Source organism: Aegilops tauschii, chromosome 2 (assembly GCF_002575655.3).
Source record: "Aegilops tauschii subsp. strangulata cultivar AL8/78 chromosome 2, Aet v6.0, whole genome shotgun sequence".
Lineage (NCBI taxonomy): Eukaryota > Viridiplantae > Streptophyta > Magnoliopsida > Poales > Poaceae > Aegilops > Aegilops tauschii.
Window position 1 is genome coordinate 239311175 of NC_053036.3, and position 22499 is coordinate 239333673.

Below are 22499 nucleotides of genomic sequence, written 5' to 3' on the forward strand. Positions count from 1 at the left end.
TGTTTTTATACACTGATTGATTTCCCAGGGATTGAATGTGAAAAAATCAAATTTGATCTACATGAGACCCATGATAGTGCACAAAAATGGATCGCAAAATCATATGTGTATGTGTCCCTGGGTGCATGTTTAGTCCCCATGCAAGAAATTTCTAACAATCAAGAATCTTGATTTTAAAATCCAGTAAATCCAAAACTAAGTTGAAATTCATGAAACTTATCGTGGTGTCATATGGACACCAATAGACTGTGATATTTTTTTTAAATGTGAGACAATTTTTGATATAATCTTCTTATAGACAGGAAATTATCAATAAATATCAACCAATATCACGAACGGACTCTTTATTCGAACCGTGTGCGTTAGACCAACAATGTACGTGTCGTGCTTCGGTTAAGCAATAAAGCGGCAGAATTAATCATCAAAAAGGAAAAACCAATATAATATGCATCGCACACACATCCCGTGTGCCATACGAGCACGCGTGAGTTGACGAGAGGCATGTTAGCAGTCCGCCACGCAGGTAGACCGGGAGGTCGAGGCATGCGCGTGTTCGCTATGCATTCACCATGGGGTGTGCTCGTGGCTGTGCGAAATGATGGTAGGCATGCCAGCAGTCCGCTACGCGGGCTCACCAGGAGGCGAGCCAGCCCTTTGATCGCCGCCCACCTCGCTCCCACTGCTCCATATTAATGGCGCACCCGATACACAAGTCATAATAGGCGGCTGCACACCCCGTCCACAGTTGTCAGCACCGCATGGAGTGTATTAGGATTTTGCCGAAGCGCACCATCGGTGGGAGTGGCGACGCCGGGGCTGGTGAAGCACCCACACAATGCATGAAGCTGGGCGCAGAGGTTGCTGTCCCTACCGATGAGGTCTCGCGCGGGCAGCAGCGTAACATTGACTTCGTCACCGTCGTCGTGCCTCCCCAGCCAGAGGCAGAGGTCCACAGCTACTCGGGCAACGACTCCAACGGAAAACCGGTTAGTCCCCCCTCCCCTTTTGTTGGGAATAGAAATCCCTGGTTATATTCAGCCAGTCCATGAAATCAGAGTAAGATTCGTTAGATCCGGGTTGTGTGTTGATTGTTTGAATGGTATCTATGGTTAGTGATTAATTGTTTGTTCTGTACAAATGATTTTTTGCTAATAATCCGACCAGGGTTAGCGTGTGTGCTAATAATTCATAGCCAGATCTTGAGAATTGATTTTGAATGTCCTACATATATGTTTGTGCCCTTTTTTCTTCCAGATCTTGAGAATTGAGTTTGAATGTCATGCATGTATGTTTCTGCCATTTTTTAGATTGCTATGTACACAGATGAGGCTCCAGCCAGCAGCGCCGCCGGTTGTAGATCCTGCACCGGCAGCGCGGGCAGAAGCGGCCACGCCCTAGATCCGAGGAACCCGTAGAATATCAGGCAGACCACATAAGCGATTTCCCGGACAACATCCTTGGGGAGATCATCTTCCTTCTCCCCACCAAGGATGGATGCCGCATACAGGACCTTGCATCACGTTGGCACACTCAGTGGCGCGCGCGCCTCTTAATCTCAACTGTCACCGGCTATCTGTCGTTCATGATTTTGAACTCCACTGAGCCATCATCTCCTCCCACCAGGGCTCCGTTCAACGCCTATGCATCCTGGCATGCTGCCTGCTGCACATACCCTACACGATGGACGCCTGGCTGACATCCCGCCAATTCGAAAAACTCCAGCATCTTGAGTTCTACCATTACAACCTTCAGGATAAAAGTCTCCTGAGTCATTTTACCACCTCTAGTCATAAGTCTAATAGCATGATCATTCATCTTATTATTCATTTCATTGAGCAAATCATTTTGTGCCTTGAGAACTTGTTCTACTTGAGTTCTTACCATAGGAGCATGTTTACTAACAATCTTGAGATCATTAACATTTCTACACATATAGTCACTCAAGCATTCAAGCATATAAGCATTACATTTCAATTGTCTACTAACATATGCATTGAAGTTTTCTTGTTTAACAACAAAGTTATCAAATTCATCCAAGCATTTACTAGCAAACTTATTATGAGGGATATCACCTTCATCAAATCTATAGAGAGAATTTACCTCTACTACCTGTGTCGGGTTATCAAGACCATGTATTTCTTCAATAGGTGGTAAATTCATAACATCTTGAACTTTAATACCTTTTTCTTTCATAGATTTCTTTGCCTCTTGCATATCTTCAGGACTGAGAAATAGAATACCTCTCTTCTTCAGAGTTGGTTTAGGAGGTGGTTCGGGAAGAGTCCGATCATTATCATTACTCAATATATTATTCAATAGTACTTCAGCTTTTTCAACGGTTCGTTCCTTGAAAACACAACCAGCACAACTATCTAGGTGGTCCCTAGAAGCATCACTTAGTCCATTATAAAAGATATAAAGTACTTCATTTTTCTTGAGAGGATAATCAGGCAAAAGCATTAAGTAATTTGAGAAGCCTCCCCCAAGATTGTGGGAGACTCTCTTCTTCAATTTGCACAAAGTTAAATATTTCCTGTAAAGTAGCTTGTTTCTTAATGAGCAGGAAAATATTTTTCAGAGAAGTAATATATCATATCCTGGGGACTACGCACACAACCAGGAGCAAGAGAATTAAACCATATCTTAGCATCACCCATTAATGAGAAAGGAAACAACTTAAGAATATAGTAATAGCGTTTTTTCCTCATGAGCAAATAGGGTGGCTATGTCATTCAATTTAGTAAGATGTTCCACAACAGTTTCAGATTCATAACCATGGAAAGGATCAGATTCAACCAAAGTAATTAACTCAGGATCGACAGAGAATTCATAATCCTTATCAGTAACAAAGATAGGTGAAGTAGCAAACTTAGGATCATGTTGCATTCTAGCATCAAAGGGTTTTCTTTCCACTTGCATCATAATTTCTTAAGATCATCTCTATCCTTACAAGCAAGAAAGTCCCTAGCTACCTCTCCATCCATAACATAATCCTCTGGTATAACGGGCAATTCATATCTAGGAGAGCCAGGTCTGACAGGTGTTTTAAGTGTTCAGTTTCAGTAATTTCATCAGTTTCAGAAATATCATCATCTTCAGCATTCTCAATATTTTTAGCTCTAGCAAGTTGTTCATCAAGAAATTCTCCCAGTGGCACATTATTATCAAGAAAAGCAGTAGTATCATAATAGCAGAAGGAGCATCATCAATTAATTGCGACATATTAGAATTAATAGCAGGTGGTGGTGTCGCAAGCTTACTCAAAACAGAAGGTGAATCAAGTCCAGAGCTAGATGGCAGTTCCTGACCTCCCCTCGTAGTAGAGGGAAAATCTTGGTTTTGGTATCTTTCAATTTCCTCATAGTGATCAACAGATATAAATCCCAAGTTACTCAGAGAATAGAACTATGCTCCCCGGCAACGGTGCCAGAAAAAGGTCTTAATAACTCACAAGTTTAGGGGATCGCAACAGTTCTCGAGGGTAGAGTATTTAACCCAAATTTATTTATTCGACACAAGGGGAGGCAAAGAGTATTCACGAGTATTAGCAGTTGAGTTGTCAATTCAGCCACACCTGAAAGACTTAATATGTGCAGCAAAGTATTTAGTAGCAAAGTAGTATGGAAGTAACGGTAACGGTGGCAAAAGTAATTAACAATAGCAGTTTTGTAGTGATTGTAACAGCAGTAGCAGTCATACATGTTTATGGAAAGTAACTTAGCAAAGATTAATATGTGAAAAGCTTGTAGGCAATGGATCGGCAATGATAATTGTGTTGGATGATATTCATCATGTAGCAGTCATAGCCTAGGGTGACACAGAACTAGCTCCAATTCATCAATGTAATGTAGGCATGTATTCTGTATATAGTCATACGTGCTTATGGAAAAGAACTTGCATGACATATTTTGTCCTACCCTCCTGTGGTAGCGGGGTCCTAATGGAAACTAAGGGATATTAAGTCCTCCTTTTAATAGAGAACCGAACCAAAAAATTAGCACTTAGTGAATACATGAACTCCTCAAACTACGGTAATCACCAGAAAGAATCCCAATTATTGTCACCTTGAGTTATGCGGATCATAACTCGTAATAGGTGTCTACAACTTGCAAGATAGGATCAAGAACACAAATAAATTCATGAAAACATAATAGGTTCAGATCCAAAATCATGGAACTCGGGCCCTAGTGACAAGCATTAAGCATAGCAAAGTCGTAGCAACATCAAACTCATAACATAGCGGATAGTAGGGATCAAACCCTAACAAAATAACTCGATTACATGATAAATCTCATCCAACCCATCACCGTCCAGCAAGCCTACGATGAAATTACTCACTACCGGAAGTGAGCATCATGAAATTGGTGATGGAGGAAGGTTGGTGATGATGATGGCGACGAATGCCCCTCTCTAGAGCACCGAATGGACTCCAGATCAGCCCTCCCGATGAAGAACAGGAGACGGCGGCGGCTCCGTATCGTAAAACGCGTTGAATCCTTCCTCTCAGATTTTTTCTCCCCGAATAGGGTTATATAGAGTTGGAGTTAGGGTCGGAGGAGGTCCAGCGGGCCCACAAGCCCACTAGGCGTACCCCAGGGGGGCGCCCCCTAGGCTTGTGGCCTCTAGGTGGATCCCCTCTGGTAACTTCTTGCGCCAGTATTTTTTATATATTCCACAAAAATTCTCTATAAATTTTTAGGTCAATCCGAGAACTTTTATTTCTGCACAAAAATAACACCATGGCAATTCTGCTGAAAACAGCGTCTGTCCGGGTTAGTTGCATTCAAATCATGCTAATTAGAGTCCAAAACAAGGGCAAAAGTGTTTGGAAAAGTAGATACGATGGAGATGTATCATTAAACACTTTGTACATAGTATCATACATGGTTATAGATTCTGAACATCTAGCTAGAGCATACATGTACTATGATTTGAATTCAACATAAAATGGATACATATATTTGAATTCGAGATCGTATGTACATGTAGTTCATATTTATATGGGAATTTACTACTCCTATATTCATGTCATGTGTTGTGAAGATAATATTTAGATGGTTGTATAACTACCCCGAGTACAATCCCATTCAAACAGGGAAAATGTACTCAAATTTAGTCCATATACTAGACAACATGAATTGTTTTTTTATTGTTGAGGGAAGTGCAATTTGATTTCGTACTGTACACGTTAAGCTTGTTGTCCCGATTTCTTTAGTTTTTTGTTGTTGTATTTGAATGGCATTTTTGTAATATAGTAAAGTGGGACATGCACTGGTACAGCAAGGTGCTATACAAACGGTTTTTAACTCCTTTCCGCGAAGGCATTTTGAACCGCCGCCAACTGAGTGTGTGCGATAGGGGGGTCCTTCCCACACGACCCAAAAACCGTCGGGGATAGGGAGCCTTGATGCATACAATTGTCCCTATAAAACTATTTCTGATGTCTCGAATATCCCAAACGCTCCATCCTTGCTACTGATTGTGTGCTGGCATTACCATCGCAGTCGAAGTTCTGTGGTTTTACCTTAAACCAGGCACAGTCCAGGCATATTCCAGGGACGGGATTTTTCCAGGCACGTACCAAACTGGCTCTACGTTTACGATGCTCAGCACATCACAAACAGTTCATGATTGTAAACTGTGTACAATAGGTCGACAATCACACACATTTAGTTTTCCCGCACCGTTTGTGATATTGTCTGACATCACACACGCTTGGCAAACGGCAAATGTGAGCATGGTTACACACGTTTCCTCTCTGTGAACCATGTCGGATTATGATGTATATCACACGCGCTGTGCTTTATAGACTGTGTGCACCGTAATGACCTGCAGAGCATAGTTTCACCCTAATTTAATTGCTGCTATTTAAAATTGTACCTAATTTGAATTTGAAAGTAGGTTATAGCTTTATTCATATCCATCAGGTTCAAACAACCAATGCATTATTCGATTCACAGCTACATATGTTCGAGAATTACATAAGCACCAAATAAAAAATGATGAACCAGGGTTGTATACTTGTACTATTAAAGGTGGTAAAGAAAGAGGCAAGAGACATTCTGGTTGCTGAACAAGGTGAAGCGGAATGGCCCTATTGTGCTCTCCTCGATGCAGAAGGCACACACGACTCTAGTCCAACCCCTTGTGATGGCAGGCCGCCAATCATGTAGTTTGAGAGGTAATCTTGCGTAAACTGTTTCAGGATCCACTTCAAAGGAAAAATATTCAGACATTGTCATCTAACACAACTCATTACAGGTAGTAAAAAGAAGGCTACAAAGTTCTTACTTACCGTCCTGCAGTTCACCATTGTCTTGCAAAAAGTGTAAACAAATAGTTCAGTTGACATATTTTGACCCATTTTAATAACAATCTTTATCAGTTTCCTCACTTGATGCTGGTTCATGAATATCTCATTGCCCCAAACGCAGAAAGGGTCGAAGTATGGATCTTTGGCAGTGACATGGGTACCTAAAAGCACCAAGTTAATATTAGAAGGTAAACAACAATTGCAAAATGATGTAGTACAACACTCCCTCCATCCCACTATATAAGATCTAATTACATGTATATCTAGACATCATCAGAACATTAAGGTAACACTCTTCCTTGTTGCTATGTAGCCTGGGATTGCATATTTAGTCATTCAGCACAATGCATGTTGCTATGTAGCCTCAGAAATATTAAATATGGCCCTAGTTAATCTACCGATAAATGGGTAAAAGATATATTCAGTGAAATGTCCGATTCGACGATTAATCCCTTATCAGCCCCGAGGCTATATGGTACGAGCTACCTGAATAGTGAGTATATATAAGCAATGCGATGAAACTAACCTCGATGGAAAACAGCAGCTGTTCTCAATATTGTCCTGTATGAGTACATATAAAGGCATCTTAAGCACAATAGGCTAAACATCAACCAAATATATCCATGGTAGACAACATAATCTACAAATGATATCTTCAGTGTGCAGGTTTAAGCATGCTGGTTAAGCAAAACAAGAAGTGGAAAGGTGTGTTAACCGCAACAGGCATAATAACATTTAAAAACAAGCAAATATAGTCATTCAAACTGGTATTGTGCAGGTCTAAAGTACACTAGTTATTGTTAAAAACGAAAAGGCGTGTTAATTGCAACATCCTTAACAGCAACCAAATATCGTAATTCATAGTGGTATTGTTGAAACTGTTATTGATGAAATTGAACTGCATGGCAAATAGTTGCACATATAGAGCATCACATTGTGAAGAACTGAAATAAACAAGGCATGAGGGCATCTCTAGCCGATCCCCTGAAAGTTAACGGACTAAAACCCTTAGTGGAGTATATATATACTCCAGCAATTTTTGGCCATTTCTAGTCGATCCCCTAAACTTAACGTTGTAAAATTCAATTTGATCAAGTTCAAAGTAGGTTCAACAGAAAGTAGCATGCGTTCAACCATAAACATAGATAGCTTTGCATAACCAAACGTAAAACATAAATTTTAACTAAACTAAACTACTTTCAGTCGAAGTGGAGGTCGAGCCAATCCTTCCTCGTCAGGTATGGTGTGCCGCGAGCCGGGTCCTGGCCGGTGTCGTCGTCGGGGTCATTAGGGAAGACACTCCTCCACTCGTCGACGTCGATCTCCTTGTCCTCGCCGCCCACCTCGATGCCCTCTTCGCCATCGTCCTCGCCTCCTTGGACCTCATCATCGAAGGAGAGCACGATAACCTCACCGCCCTCCGTGCCGGCAAACATCATCCGCTCTGCCTCCACGAGCTTCGGGTTCTGCCGGCGGAGCTCTTGCATGTAGGCCTCGTCAGCGGCCTCGGCCTCGAGGCGCTCCCATGCCTCGCGGTCCTCCCATGCCATAGCCGAGCTCACCACCCATGGCTGCGGTGGGACGAGGTCGACGGGACGTGTGTCGAAGTGGAAACTGAGCCTAGCTGCCGCGCCATGGTAGTGGACCTGCCAGCGGTCGTACTCCATGGCTACGAGCTCGGCCGTGTGGAAACTACCGAGCCACCGGCGGTTGTGGGTCTCCCGATCCGTAATCTTGGTGACCAACGTCCCCCACCGCCGCTGCTGGACCCCGAGGTAGGACCTCGTCGGTGGCCGGGCCCGAGGGAGAACGGGGAAGTCCTCGAACCAGTGTAGGGGCGCGGAGGTGGGTGAATCGGGTGACCGCCGATGGCGGATCAATAATGTAACGCCCCGAGACCGATGCTCCAGAAGCCTTCAATGTTCTTCGTTGTCATTGTGTGTTTTTATTTGTTTGTTGCATTTCATCATGGCATCATCCGCATTGCATCGGCACCTCGTTGCCGTCATTGTTTTTAAAACCTGCATCCGCTCATAGTTGTCGCGTCCCCCTTGCTATCGCTGTCCGTTTCGAGACCAACCACACTTGCAACATTGCTCCTTGTTTTCTCTCTTGTCTTCTCTGGGGCCTTTTGTCAGACACTTTGTCTTTGTCGACCCCTCTCAGACCACCCCTCGCGCGCGTCCAAAAATTGTCCCAAACCCGACCCGGGTTGTTGTTACCGATGGGTCCGGATCATCCCCTAACATCTATAAAACATCTCCGTTTTATTATTCGGGCTACCTAACCTATTTATTTACGACCGCCCGATTATAATCGGACGGGCCGGATTAGCCCTACCCAGTCCCTGCCTATATAATCAGACCGAACCCTAATTTCTAGGGAGCTGTCCCATCCATTCTCCTCTCCGCCGCCACTAGCTCCACCTGGTCTCCCCCTTCCTCGGGATCCCCGATCCAATCCATCCACCCCACTCGCCCCGATCCAAATCCACCTCCCCGCGCCTCCACTCGATCCCTGGCCATCTCCTGCCCGAGCGATCCCTCCTCCTTGCCTCGCCCGAACCCAAAGAGAGGAGCTCCTCTTCGACCTTCAGTCGCCGCTAGCCGGAGCACCGGACCCAGCAGATGAGTCGCCGCCGGCCTCCTTTTCCTCTCCCCTGTTTTCCTCTCCTACCTCCTCTAAACTTTCTCCCTTGTTTGTTTTCTCCTCTGCCAGGAAACGTACGGGGCTCGCCCCTGCTGCCATGGTCGCCGGTGCAAGGTTCTGCACCTCCCGTGCTCGCACGACCGTGCGCGTTGACCGCCTCGAGCCGTCCCCGCCGCTAAGTGCCGCCGACGACCTCCATCTACCCGTCGCTGCGCCAAGTCCCTCGCCCCGCCTCTGCTTCCCTGCTCCAAATCGAACGCCAAGCCGCTGCCCTGGAGCTTCTCCACCGCCGGCGCCCTCCTCCAGCAAGGCCCTCGTCTCGTTCGTCTCCGACATCAGCGCCGTCTGCCCCGGCAACCTCAACGTCGAGCTCCAGTAGGAACTGCTTCACGCGCCCCTGTGCCCGCGAGCGTCTGAGGCTGCGCCCTCCTCCTCGTCCAGCCCCTCCCCATCGCCTGCATCTCCTCTGGCAGCGCCGCCATGCCCGCATGCCTATGGCGAAGCTCCGGTGAGCCAAGCCGCGCCTGTGCCCCTGTTTCTTCCTTCCCCTTCACCTTCTATCTCTCACACGTCTCCCTCTCTCTCTCTGATGCGTCCACGGGAGGAGCTTCACTCTCGCCGGAGTCCTTCTCCTCGCTGGTTCCCACCGACCCCGTCGCCAGAACCTCCCCGGCGCCGTCTTCTGCATCGCCGTGAACCTTCCGCTGCTTCTGTTGCTCATTCTTCAGTAACGAGCAGAGCATCTCGCCCGCCCTCGCCCGTTGACCGATCCGGCTGCTCGTGGGTCGCACCAGGCCCAGCGGTGCCTCCCCTTGGCCCGTCACCGTGATCCCCAAGGCCCAGTTCCCTGTAGCCCAATGTGAGCAACTCCCCTCAGCCCAGTACAACTCAGTTTCGGCCCGATGTATATTTTTTCTGCTATGAACGAATTTCACTATTTCCAGAAAAACTGCATATTTATAGAGTACCCCTTGCTGTTCATGCATTTAATAACTGAATAACCATGCATCATATGTAAATAATTTATATATGAAAAGTGCTTAGAATTTCATCTAGTTTCATAATATGCCACTCTCATCCTTGTTTAAAATGTTTAAAATGCAGTTTGTTTAAATTTGCTCGAATGCCATGTTAAAATGATTTATTTCATAACTAATTAACCGTAACTCGGAATTTAATAAACTTTATATGTAAATGGGGTAGGAAAATGCATAGATTAACATGTTGCACTTTACTTTCCTGTTTAACAACAATAAAATATGGTTTTAGGCAGAACAGTACCAAATCTAAAATATGGACATGCGGATTTTCCGGAATTGTTGTTTGTTATTCTGGCCTCATTTAAACTTGCCTAAATAGGTAGTTTTCATATGCTTCACCTCTTCCCATGTTTTACAACATTTAATATTGTTGGGTACATAAACGGGAGAGAACTAAATAATTGATGTGGTGTTTCGTCAATATGCAACTCGTTGCATATTGAGCTCCACTTAATTTGTAGTATTGTTTGTTGCACTTTGCCATGCCATGCCTCTTTAAACCGGACATGCATCATACTTGTTTGTGCATCATGCCATGTTTATGACTGTGTGTTTACTATGTTGTTTGTTTCTTTCCGGGTTGCTTCTCTCGTTAGCTTCGGTTTCATTCCGGAGTTGTGAGGGTTCGTTCGACTCCGTCTATTTGTCTTTTTCATGGACTCGTTCTTCTTCCTTGCGGGATCTCAGGCAAGATGACCATACCCTCGAAATCACTTCTATCTTTGCTTGCTAGTTGTTCTCTCTATTGCTATGCCGCGCTACCTACCACTTGCTATATCATGCCTCCCATATTGCTATGTCAAGCCTCTAACCCACCTTTCCTAGCAAACCGTTGTTTGGCTATGTTACCGCTTTTGCTCAGCCCCTCTTATAGCGTTGGTAGTTGCAGGTGAAGATGAAGTTTGTTCCATGTTGGAACATGGATATGTTGGGATATCACAATATCTCCTATCTTAATTAATACATCTATATACTTGGTAAAGGGTGGAAGGCTTGGCCTTATGCCTGGTGTTTTGTTCCACTCGTGCCGCCCTAGTTTCCGTCATACCGGTGTTATGTTCCTTGATTTTGCATCCCTTACGCGGTTGGGTGATTTATGGGACCCCCTTGACAGTTCGCTTTGAATAAAACCTTCCAGCAAGGCCCAACCTTGGTTTTACATTTGCCTCACCTAGCCTTTTCCCTTGGGAGTCGCGCATCCCGAGGGTCATCTTTATTTTACCCCCCCCCCCCCCCCCCGGGGCTAGTGCTTGTCTAAGTGTTGGTCCAAACTAGAGCATCGTGCGGGACCATCCCTCGGCAACTTGGGTTACGTCGGTACCTATACGCTTCGCTTATCCGGTGTGTCCTGAGAACGAGATACGTGCGACTCCTATCGGGATTGTCGACACATTGGGCGGCTTTGTTGGTTTTGTTTTACCATCGTCGAAATGTCTTGTAACCGGGATTCCGAGACTGATCGGGTCTTCCCGGGAGAAGGAATATCCTTCGTCGACCGTGAGAGCTTATAATGGGCTAAGTTAGGACACCCCTGCAGGGTATTATCTTTCAAAAGCCGCGCCCGCGGTTATGTGGCAGATGGGAATTTGTTAATGTCCGGTTGTAGAGAACTTGCACTTGACTTAATTAAAATACATCAACCGTGTGTGTAGCCGTGATGGTCTCTTTTCGGCGGAGTCCGGGAAGTGAACACGGCTTTTGGGTTATGTTTGACGTAAGTAGGAGTTCAGGATCACTTCTTGATCATTACTAGTTGACGACCGTTCCGTTGCTCCTCTTCTCGCTCTTATTTGCGTATGTTAGCCACCATATATGCTTAGAGCTTGCTCCAGCTCCACCTCATTACCTCATCCTTCCTATAAGCTTAAATAGTCTTGATCTCGCGGGTGTGAGATTGCTGAGTCCTCGTGACTCACAGATACTTCCAAACAGTTGCAGGTGCCGACGATACCAGTGCAGGTGATGCTACCGAACTCAAGTGGGAGTTCGATGAAGAACTTGGTCGTTACTATGTTTCGTTTCCTGTTGATCAGTAGTGGAGCCCAGTTGGGACGATCGGGGATCTAGCATTTGGGGTTGTCTTCTTTTCTTTTGGTTCCGTAGTCGGACCTATGTGTGTACTCTGATTGATGTATGATTTATTTATGTATTGTGTGAAGTGGCGATTGTAAGCCAACTCTTTATCCCATTCTTGTTCATTACATGGGATTGTGTGAAGATGACCCTTCTTGCGACAAAACCACAATGCGGTTATGCCTCTAAGTCGTGCCTCGACACGTGGGAGATATAGCCGCATCATGGGCGTTACAGATAAAGAGCCAGCGGAGGATGACGGGGACACCTCGGCGGCCACCTCGCTAGCATCGGGCAAAGAGGCTCCGATAAACCTCTTTTGGCCCATTGGCTCCTCGAGCTCCCCGGCACACAGGCAGAGGTTGAGGATGGAGGCGACGGCGATGGTTTCAAGCGAGGGAGCGGTGGTGTGTGTCTGTGTGAGCGGAGGTTTTGGGGTGTGTGTGTGGTGTGTGTGGAGGGGGGGCAAGGTGGTGTTTGAGGAAATACCGCGGCAAATGAAAATTTTACTAGGCGAGAGTAAAATGCCGGGCTACTGAAAATTAGGATCAAGGGCGAGTAGATATTTTTGAGATTGCGAGGGATGCAGAGGCGGGAGTAAAATGTTGGGGCTACTAAAATTTTGGATCAAGGGCGGGCAGATATTTTTGAGATTGTGAGGGACGCAGAGGTGGGAGTAACAAGGCGGGGCTACTGAAAATTTGAATGAAGGGCGAGCAGATATTTTTGAGATTGCGAGGGATGCAGAGGCGGGAGTAAAATGCCGAGGCTACTGAATATTTGAATCAAGGGATCGAAGCGGAGCAGGAGTAACGGGCATCACACACGATCTGCACATACTAATCGTGTGCTATCAAACATAAATACCTTCCAGGCGGTAGATATTTTCGAGATTACGAGGCAGTAGATATTTTTGAGAGTGGGAGGCAAGCCTCATGGAGCCCAATCTACTATCCTGATGTGCGTGACTGCAGGGGCACGGGCGTGGTACATGGGTAGTCTGACCGAACTATGTCTGTGCGTACGCAATCGCAGATGGTTTCTGCATCCAACTTGTGTGCTCTGTATAAATTTGAAAAAAAGAATAACGCGGGAAAGGATCAGAACATGAACCCACTTGCATGTGGACCAAATATATGTATGAAAATGGTGGTTTGATGTTCGAATACCCAATGCACAACTTTCATGTGGCACCTGTCGCACAAAGCGCACAGTATTGCTAGTCGGCCACCCCCTACGAACCCCACTTTGTGTCGGTGTAAGGGAATCCTAGCTACGAATGCATGCCCCAGATAGTTAGGTTTGAAATCTCACCCTACCATAACACAAAACCTATAGGAGTCCATCATATATGCGGTAAAATTTCACCTTTTGCTTCTGGACAAATGTGGATCATGTGCCGACCCACAAATGTGTGTTTGTGGCGGGAGATGGGAGAGACCACATACAAACCACCTGCGAGTGGCCCTATACTATATGTATGTAAAGGGTGCCGTGTGATATTTAACTACCATTCAGAACTTTTATGTGGCATGTGTGCCTCGCAAAATAACCGGACTTCCCTAACCCGACAGAGGTTGCGGGTAGTGCGAATTAGCCCCCCCCCCCCACACACACACACACACGTGTCAGGGGGGAGGGCATCTCACCAAGACGTACTGTAACATGGACCAAACAGAATCCAACTTGATAGTATAACCTCTCTCACTCGTTGTTGGTCAAAGTGATGGACGTCCACACGGCCCCGCAAAATGGGCTAGCTTGTCGCCGATAACCTCGCAAGGGAGTACTATCTGAAGACAAAACCCACTCTGTGCATGTGGCCGAATTATGTATATGTAAGTGGTGTGTGTGGTGTTTCTATATGCAATGCGCAAATTTGATGTGGCACCATGCTTTGGAACCGTAAAATCCCCACACTGAGCGAGGGTTCACGATGCGTAGCATGCATGCGCTCAAACTTAATTAGGCCTATAATGATCGACCTACTATACGGTAACACGAACCAAAGAAGAAGAATCCACCCTGGTAACCTTTCTCATCGTTGGTCGAAATGATGGACGTCCATGCGGGCCCATGAATATATATAGGCTTGCCGCCCATAACCAAGAGAGTGAGAGTGTCCAAAGACAACCATTGCATGCATGTGTCCCAAACATATTAATGGAGGTGTGTGATGCATGCATATATGTTGAATACCTAATGCAAAACATTTATGTGGTGCATGCATTCAAAATCGCACAGGTCCCCACACAGAGCAAGAGGTTCATGACGTGTCGTGTGCTCGCCCCCCCTTTGATCCAGCGGGATGGATTCATGTGTACACATGCGCTATCATATAGGTAATCTCACATTATGACCTATATTGCGAGACAAACAAAAAATTAATCCCCTCCTAAATCAAAATAATTAACCTCTCTCGCTGTCAGTGAAAGTGATGGACCAAGCAGGCCGACAGATGGAAGCATCATGAATAACCACGTGAGTGAGTGCCACAGGACAACCACCATCGCTTGCATGTGTGACAAAACATATATATGCAGAGGTGTGTGGTTGTGATATTTTGAATACCTAATGCACAACCTTTTGATGTGGCATTTGCCTCAAAAACCGGAAAGTCCCCACACAAAGTGAGCTTCATGTGACACCTGGTATATGTTGGTCCCATCCCCCCTTCGACATGTACTATATATATTCCTACCCTAACACAGCGCTAAAAGAATAATCATCCTTGTTCGTCAAATGTGCCTCTCTCTCGATGGGTCAAATTGATGGACGACGACCTCGCAGGTCCACAGGAACGAAGCGTACATCGCACGCGAGTGAGCATCCTATATAGGACTACGTATACCACCGTCTAAATGTGGCCCAAAGAGGTGTTTGTGTGATGTTTGAATACACAACGCACAACATTGATGTGGCTATATATATATATATATAGAGAGAGAGAGAGAGAGAGAGAAGTAATACTATTCATCACCTAAGATGCAGAATAAGTTATTCTTCACCCGAGGTAATCTTACTATCGCTTCATATATAAATTACGTTTGAAATACAAATAGTTACATTCATATTGATTCACTACGTAAAATTTGGTATAAGAAAACAAAAAAATAGGTTATAAGACCAGAAATATCGCTTTTTATGTATGTTTTACACTTTGTTTTTACGTTCGTAATTTTACGTAACATTAAATATTTTTTACGGCGTGTATATATTTTCTTACGTTCTCTTGTATGTATGAAATAAGACAAAACTTATGAAACGAAAATATACGGTGCATTGACGTCAAAATAGGGAGGGGGTGAAGAATAACTATTCCTCACCGAGGGTGACGAATAGCTGACACACACACACACACACACACACACCTGGGCTATTCTATTTCGCGTAACAGAATATTATTTTGTTACCATTATTGAACTGATGAATTCGAGCGGTTGAACTGATGAATTCGAGCGGCTGAACTGATACTTTCATTTTCGTTGAAAATCGTCTTCTTTAGTTCCAAGAAATTTTGCAATTTATTTTTTGTCAAAACAGGGCGTGTAATATATTGTTGGAAAGCTCTTGACATCTATATTACAAGTATATTGAACATTTTTGCAAAATCATTATGGTTTAAGAGTAGTTTTGAAAAAACCATTTTTTAAAAACAAAAAACGCGAATCATATTTTTGACTCCATTTTCAAACGGTATGTCGGAATTGAGCAAATAAAATGGCGTTGGAAAGCTGGTGAAAATCCGATTCTTCCACATATCTAATGTTTTTTCAGATTCTATATGATTTAAAAGTAATTTCAAAAACGATGAAATTCTGGGCGGAACGTTTTTTTTTCAAACGGTTTCACTGATTGACGTAAATGATATGGCGTTGGGAAGCTATGGAAAATGCGCAACTTTTTCGTATAGAAAGTTTTTTCAAATTCTTTACGGTTTTAATACAAATTCGAATACGGTCAAATTTAATTTTAAACGCGATTATTTTTAAAGTTTATCGAAATGGGGCAAATAATTTACCGTTAGAAAGCTATCGAAAATGCAAAACTTAGTCATGTTGAACAATTTCTCAAATTTGCAAGCGCCTAAGAGTAATTTTGAATATGGAAAGATGGATTTTATTGTTTTCTCGTCTGAAAAATAAAGTACTCGTACTGATTTATGTGTTTGTCTGTATTGTGGTATTTTTAAACTTTCTAACTTTTAAACGGTTTACGGTATCATCGTCCCCGAACTTGCATGTTTATATGATTGAAGAGAATGACATTTTTTCAAAAAGAGGAATGTTTTCTGTGTTTCTTTTTTTTAACTCAACATTTTTTTGCAACAATGTTCTGGACTTCTCTCATTTTACGACTTGAACTTTTACCATTTGAATTTCCGCGTGGGTTTCTTTTTCTTTGTGCTTTTTTCCCAAACTTATCTAGGACATCATGTTGAACTTACAACTTTTTTAATTCTGAACTTGTTGTGTTTTCATTTTAAATTTTCCTTTTTCTTCCGACTATACTGCCACCAAATTTGTTTGCATAATGATGAGTTTCATTCGGAATCACTTGAATACTGTAAAACCAACGTGTACCACCAAATTACACGAAACTCAAAGCAGCAAACCAATGCTCCAACAGAATTTCAACCATCCCAAAGCTTAAAACTGGGCGAAACCAATACCACTCGAAACAATTAGGACACTTTATGAGCAATGAAAGACAAAAAGTCTTGCAGGTACGGGCAGAGCAGTCGCGCTTCAAGGATGGACCTTCCCGACACGAAGCTCGATGTCCCCCTGCCATGTACCCCCATATGATTGATCAACTTGGACGACACCTAGTGCTCGACTTGGACGGTGACAAGTGCTCAACTTGAGCAGAGGTTGCCGCTGCTTTTGACCATGAATACTTCTGAAGAGACATCATGAATTGCTTCAAAACTGCATCATACTTTGTATTATCTCTGATAACAATGAGCAAAGTATTTAGAACTAAAATGTATATGAGACTAGAACAATACTAAAATGGACTACCATAAAATTTAAAACTGAATTATTATTTTAACATGCACACTGCACTGTTTCAGCTTTTCTTTATGAACTGATCATGAAATACATATTGGGCTGCTTCACGAACACATACAATTTCTGCAGAGCAATCTAACAAGTGTTATAGAAAAACAGGGAACAGTTACACATTTTGAACTGCTCATGAACGTGCATCAATAAAAAAATACAAACCGCTTCTGATTCACTAAAACATGAGCTAATTTTCAATAGAGATTCACTAAAACATACACAGAAACTCCAGAAAAGCATACTGGTGAGGGCTTGAAAGTGATGCATAAAGGTTTATGATAATAAGTAAACATACTGGCCAGCAATATTTAAGCAATTGACATGGGGAAATAGAGAGGAAACTGGACCTGCATTCGTTAAGTACGTGAACTGAAAAGCATACAAAACATACGCTGAAAAAACTGAACCTCATATGTCCATCATGTTGGGGAACATAGCATGCAATTTCAAAAAAATTCCTACGATCATGCAAGATCTATCTAGGAGATGCATAGCAACGACACAGGGAGAGTGTGTCCACGTACCCTCGTAGACCAAAAGCGGAAGCGTTATCTTAACGCGATTGATGTAGTCGAACGTCTTCACGATCCAACCAATCCAAGTACCGAACGTACGGCACCTCCGTGTTCAGCACACGTTCAGCTCGGTGACGTCCCTCGAACTCTTGATCCAGTAGAGGGTCGAGGGAGAGTTCTGTCAGCACAACGTCGTGGTGACAGCGATGATGATGTGATCTGCGCAGGGCCTCGCCTAAGCACTACTACGCAATGACCGGAGGAGTAAACTGTGGAGGGGGGGCGCACACGGCTAAGAAACTACTGTTGTGCCTTTGGGGTGCCCCCTGCCCACGTATATAAAGGAGGGGGCAGGAGGAGGCTGGCCCAAGGGGGGCGCACCAAGAGGGGGGAGTCCTACTAGGACTCCATTCCTAGTAGGATTCGCCCCCTCTAGGCCTTCCAATGGAGAGGGGGAAAGGGGAAAGGAGGGAGAGGGAGAAGAAAAGAGGGGGGGCACGCCCCCTCCCCTTGTCCAATTTGGATTGGGCAAGGGGGCGCACGCCACCTCCCGTGGCCTGCCTCCTCTCCTACACTATGGCCCATTACGCCCATTAACTTTCCGGGGGGGTTCCGGTAGCCTCCTGGTACTCCGAAAAATCCCCGAACCTTATCGGAACCATTCCGGTGTCCGTATATAACCTTCCAATATATCAATCTTTACATCTTTACCATTTCGAGACTCCTCGTCATGTCCGTGATCTCATTCGGGTCTATGAACAAACTTCGGTCACCAAAACACATAACTCATAATATAAGCTTCATCGAACGTTAAGCGTGCGGACCCTACGGGTTCGAGAACTATGTAGACATGACCGAGACACATCTCTGGTCAATAACCAATACTAGAACCTGGATGCTCACATTGGCTCCTACATATTCTACGAAAATCTTTATCGGTCAAACCGCATAACAACATACGTCATTCCCTTTGTCATCGGTATGTTACTTGCCTGAGATTCAATCATCGGTATAATCATACCTAGTTCAATCTCGTTACCGGCGAGTCTCTTTACTCATTCCGTAATGCATCATCCCGTAACTAACTCATTAGTCACATTGCTTGCACGGCTTATAGTGATGTGCATTACCGAGAGGGCCCAGAGATACCTCTCCGATACACGGAGTGACAAATCCTAATCTCGATCATGCCAACTCAACAAACACCTTCGGAGACACATGTAGAGCATCCTTATAATCACCCAGTTACGTTGTGACGTTTGATAGCACACAAAGTGTTCCTTCGGTATTCGGGAGTTGCATAATCTCATAGTCAGAGGAATATGTATAAGTCATGAAGAAAGCAATAGCAATAAAACTAAATGATCATTATGCTAAGCTAACGGATGGGTCTTGTCCATCACATCATTCCCTAATGATGTGATCTCGTTGATTAAATGACAACACATCTCTATGGTCAGGAAACTTAACCATCTTTGCTTAACGAGCTAGTCAAGTAGAGGCATACTAGGGACACTCTTGTAAGTGCATCTAGTGCCACCCCTAGCTGGTTTTGGAGTATTGACGACAAACTTGATTGAGGGACTAACGTGTTTGTGAGAGTTGCAGGATCACACATGCAGTAGTCCCCTATTGGTTCGGTTTACCTACTAGAGATGACCCCTAAAAACGTTTGAAGACATTGAAGACAATGGTGGTTTGTGAAGACATTCACAATGAAGATTATGACATGAGAAGACATTCGGGTGAAGACTATGGAGTGCGAAGACATAGTTCTTTCGTAGTTTACTTTTCTTCTTTGTTGAGTCATAGGAACCACCGTATTATTAAGTGTTGTCCAAGTGAACAAAGTCAGAGTGACTGAAGTGATGCTCAACCAAAATCCTATGTCTTCTAGCGAAGACAATGAGAGCAAATCTTATCCAGAGCTGGATGAGTCAGCTTTACTTGTAGCCCAAGTCAAGCTGCCGCGTGTGTATGAAATCCGACCGTTGGACACGTGTTGGTTCCTTAGTGACCCAGGGTCATTTCAGACAAATCAGGTCTGGTTGCCTCCTGGCTATAAATAGCCCACCCCCTGCACCATAAATTGGCGGCTGCTCAGAATTAGTGCACAGCTTTTGTCGTTTGAGAGCAACCCACCTCCGAAGCATTTGAGAGAGATCCTTACAAGGACAAAGCCCCAAAACACCCAGATCCAAAGAGTGTTAGGCCTCACTGAAGTCTTTCTATCCGCGTGATCTGAAGACTTGTTACACTTGAGGACTGTCACTACTAGAAAAAAGGCTGTTAGTGGCGCACCTGTTTTTGTTATTAATGGCGCACTATAGGTGCGCCACTATTAACACGCCACTAGTAATAAATAGTAATGGCGCACCTCTGGTGCGCCATTAGTATCCCAGATAATAGTGGCGCACCACACAGTGCGCCATTACTATGTCCAACAGTGTGCCATTACTATGCCTCCTAGGGGGCCATATTTACCTTCACGTATGCCCCCAAGTGCAAATACCATAATGCGCCACTGGTATTTAGCCCTGGTGCGCCACTAATGCTCAATATGGTGCGCCACTACTATGAATATTAGGATTTATTATTTTTTGCTTTTCTGGTACAGGTTACAAAATATCTGGTATTTGCACAGGTTACAAAATATGTTACACAACACAGAATATAAACATCACACAATAGAATTCATCATATTAGTCTCCAAATTCGAAATAGCGAACAAAGTTCAAACATTAGCCAAGTTTAGGTCTCGAGACATTAGCGCTTGATTCGCTGGTCCGAGTCGATGGCACTGGACAATACTTGGGAGGACCTCATCGACCTGAAGACTCGTTTTCCTTATGCACCGGCTTGGGGTTGTGTCGGTTTGGGGTACGGTCAGTTCACCGGGAGGATCGCCCTCCCAATTCGAAGTTTTTTCCTGGAAGTTTCAATCATCATATATATTAGCCGAGTTTGTCGTCACATTACAAAGTCGATATCGATCATCTAAACTACCATCACATAGAAGAGAGATGCGGTCACGATGAGCATCATCGCGATGAAACTGGTCTTCATCCGGTTCCTCCTCTGCTCCCTCCTCTCTCCCGCTAGATAGCGCGCGTATCTAGCTTCCGCCTCCACCCTAGTGGTGTACCCTTTGTAACTGTTACCGCTGAAATGGTGAACCTGTCTCCGACACTCCTCCCAGTCGTCGTAGACTCCGGGAACCTTACCCTTGTACACGACATATGACGGCATCTCTATGCACTAGACAAAAAAAACGTTAGTAGCAATTCACAGACAATACATAAGCAATATATAAGTATGCAACAAAAGGATCGGAAGAGAAAAGCAACACATTAATAGCACGATTCATGGTCCTACTAATAAATAGCATCGATTACATATAAGTTGAATGACTGTCCAAACTAAAGAGACATACAAGTTCATTAAAGTTTAATTACAACATGAGCTAATCGATATTTCAGAACTACATAGCATCATTACTTTCGACTCGACTCAGGGACCGGAGCGTGCATGAAGCCGCCGTCTTTCGTGATGGTCATGAAATCGCGATCGTTGTCAGCCCGCATTTGTAGCGTTGTTTCTATTTCACTGTTGGGCGGTTGATATTTGAGGTAGAACTGCCCCGTGGTACGAAGGACATCTTGATGGATGCTTTCCGCAAACTCCGACTGGATGCGAAAGAATTCTTGTCTAATGTCCGCTTCCTGGATTGCCGACAAGCGTGCGGCCCAATCTTTGAGATTAGTTGGTAGTATAAGGTGATTATGTTCCCGTACGATTGCCCGCATGTGATGGAGGGCGTAGTAGGCATCCTTCTGACCGCCAGGCGGCTGCTTGACATAGGGGAACGTCGTTACGTGGGTGAACACGTGCTTGCCGTACCTACAAATTGGCCTCCTGAAGGTGCCTCCAGATTTGGCGTAGCCGGGGAGAGCATCATCAAGAACTTTCTTGATATTTGTGTAGTCTTTCTTCGACTGACGGTCCGAGTCGAAATACGTGGCCATGGAATATTTCGGGCTTAAGAGGATGAGTGTGCAATGTGTGTCACTGCACAAAACACGGAATGTTAGAAAAAAAAGAACAATCGAAATCTAAGAAATCATATGTTACGGGGCGGTGAGGGATGACTTACTCGGGAAAGTAAGGCACGAGGAAGTTATCCTTATCTGGGGTCGCCAGAATGACGCCTTTGAGGTATGAACTCGCTACTTGCCGGTCCCCAGCGCTGCCCAAGATCTTTGCACGCATGTAGAAGGGGTCGACTATCACGATGTCCGGGGTCTTGTCTCTAATGATCCGCATCTCCATACTAAGCGAAAATAGTCGAATGAAGGTGTAGTGCAGCGGATGAAGGTTAAACATAGCGAAGATGTCATCAAACCGCAGGACGATCATACCCCCGATGGTGCTATCGACAAAGCCCTTGCCCTCTGGCACCTTGGCCATGAAAACTGGGTATGCCACATCATTCTCGGAGAGACGCCGCTTCTCCAAAGAAATAACACTATCATGCAGACTCCGCATAGCACCGGTTGTAGCATTGAGCATATTAGTCGGTAGCATCGGCCTACCCGCCACATGCACCCTCCTCGAGATATCCTTAGGTGAAGGTGGCCCGTCCTGAGCACGGATTGTACTCGGTGCCGGCTGGCTCGCACCCTTGTTATTTTTTCTTTTCCATCCCTTCTGCTTCTTCTGCTGTAATGGGATCGAGTTCTACTCAGAGACCACCTTCTTGAGTGTGTTGGGCCTGATAATATTTCGCACCTCGGCTATCTGAGGCTCGGTGAAGGCGGCAGCTGGAGGCGTCTCCTGAGAA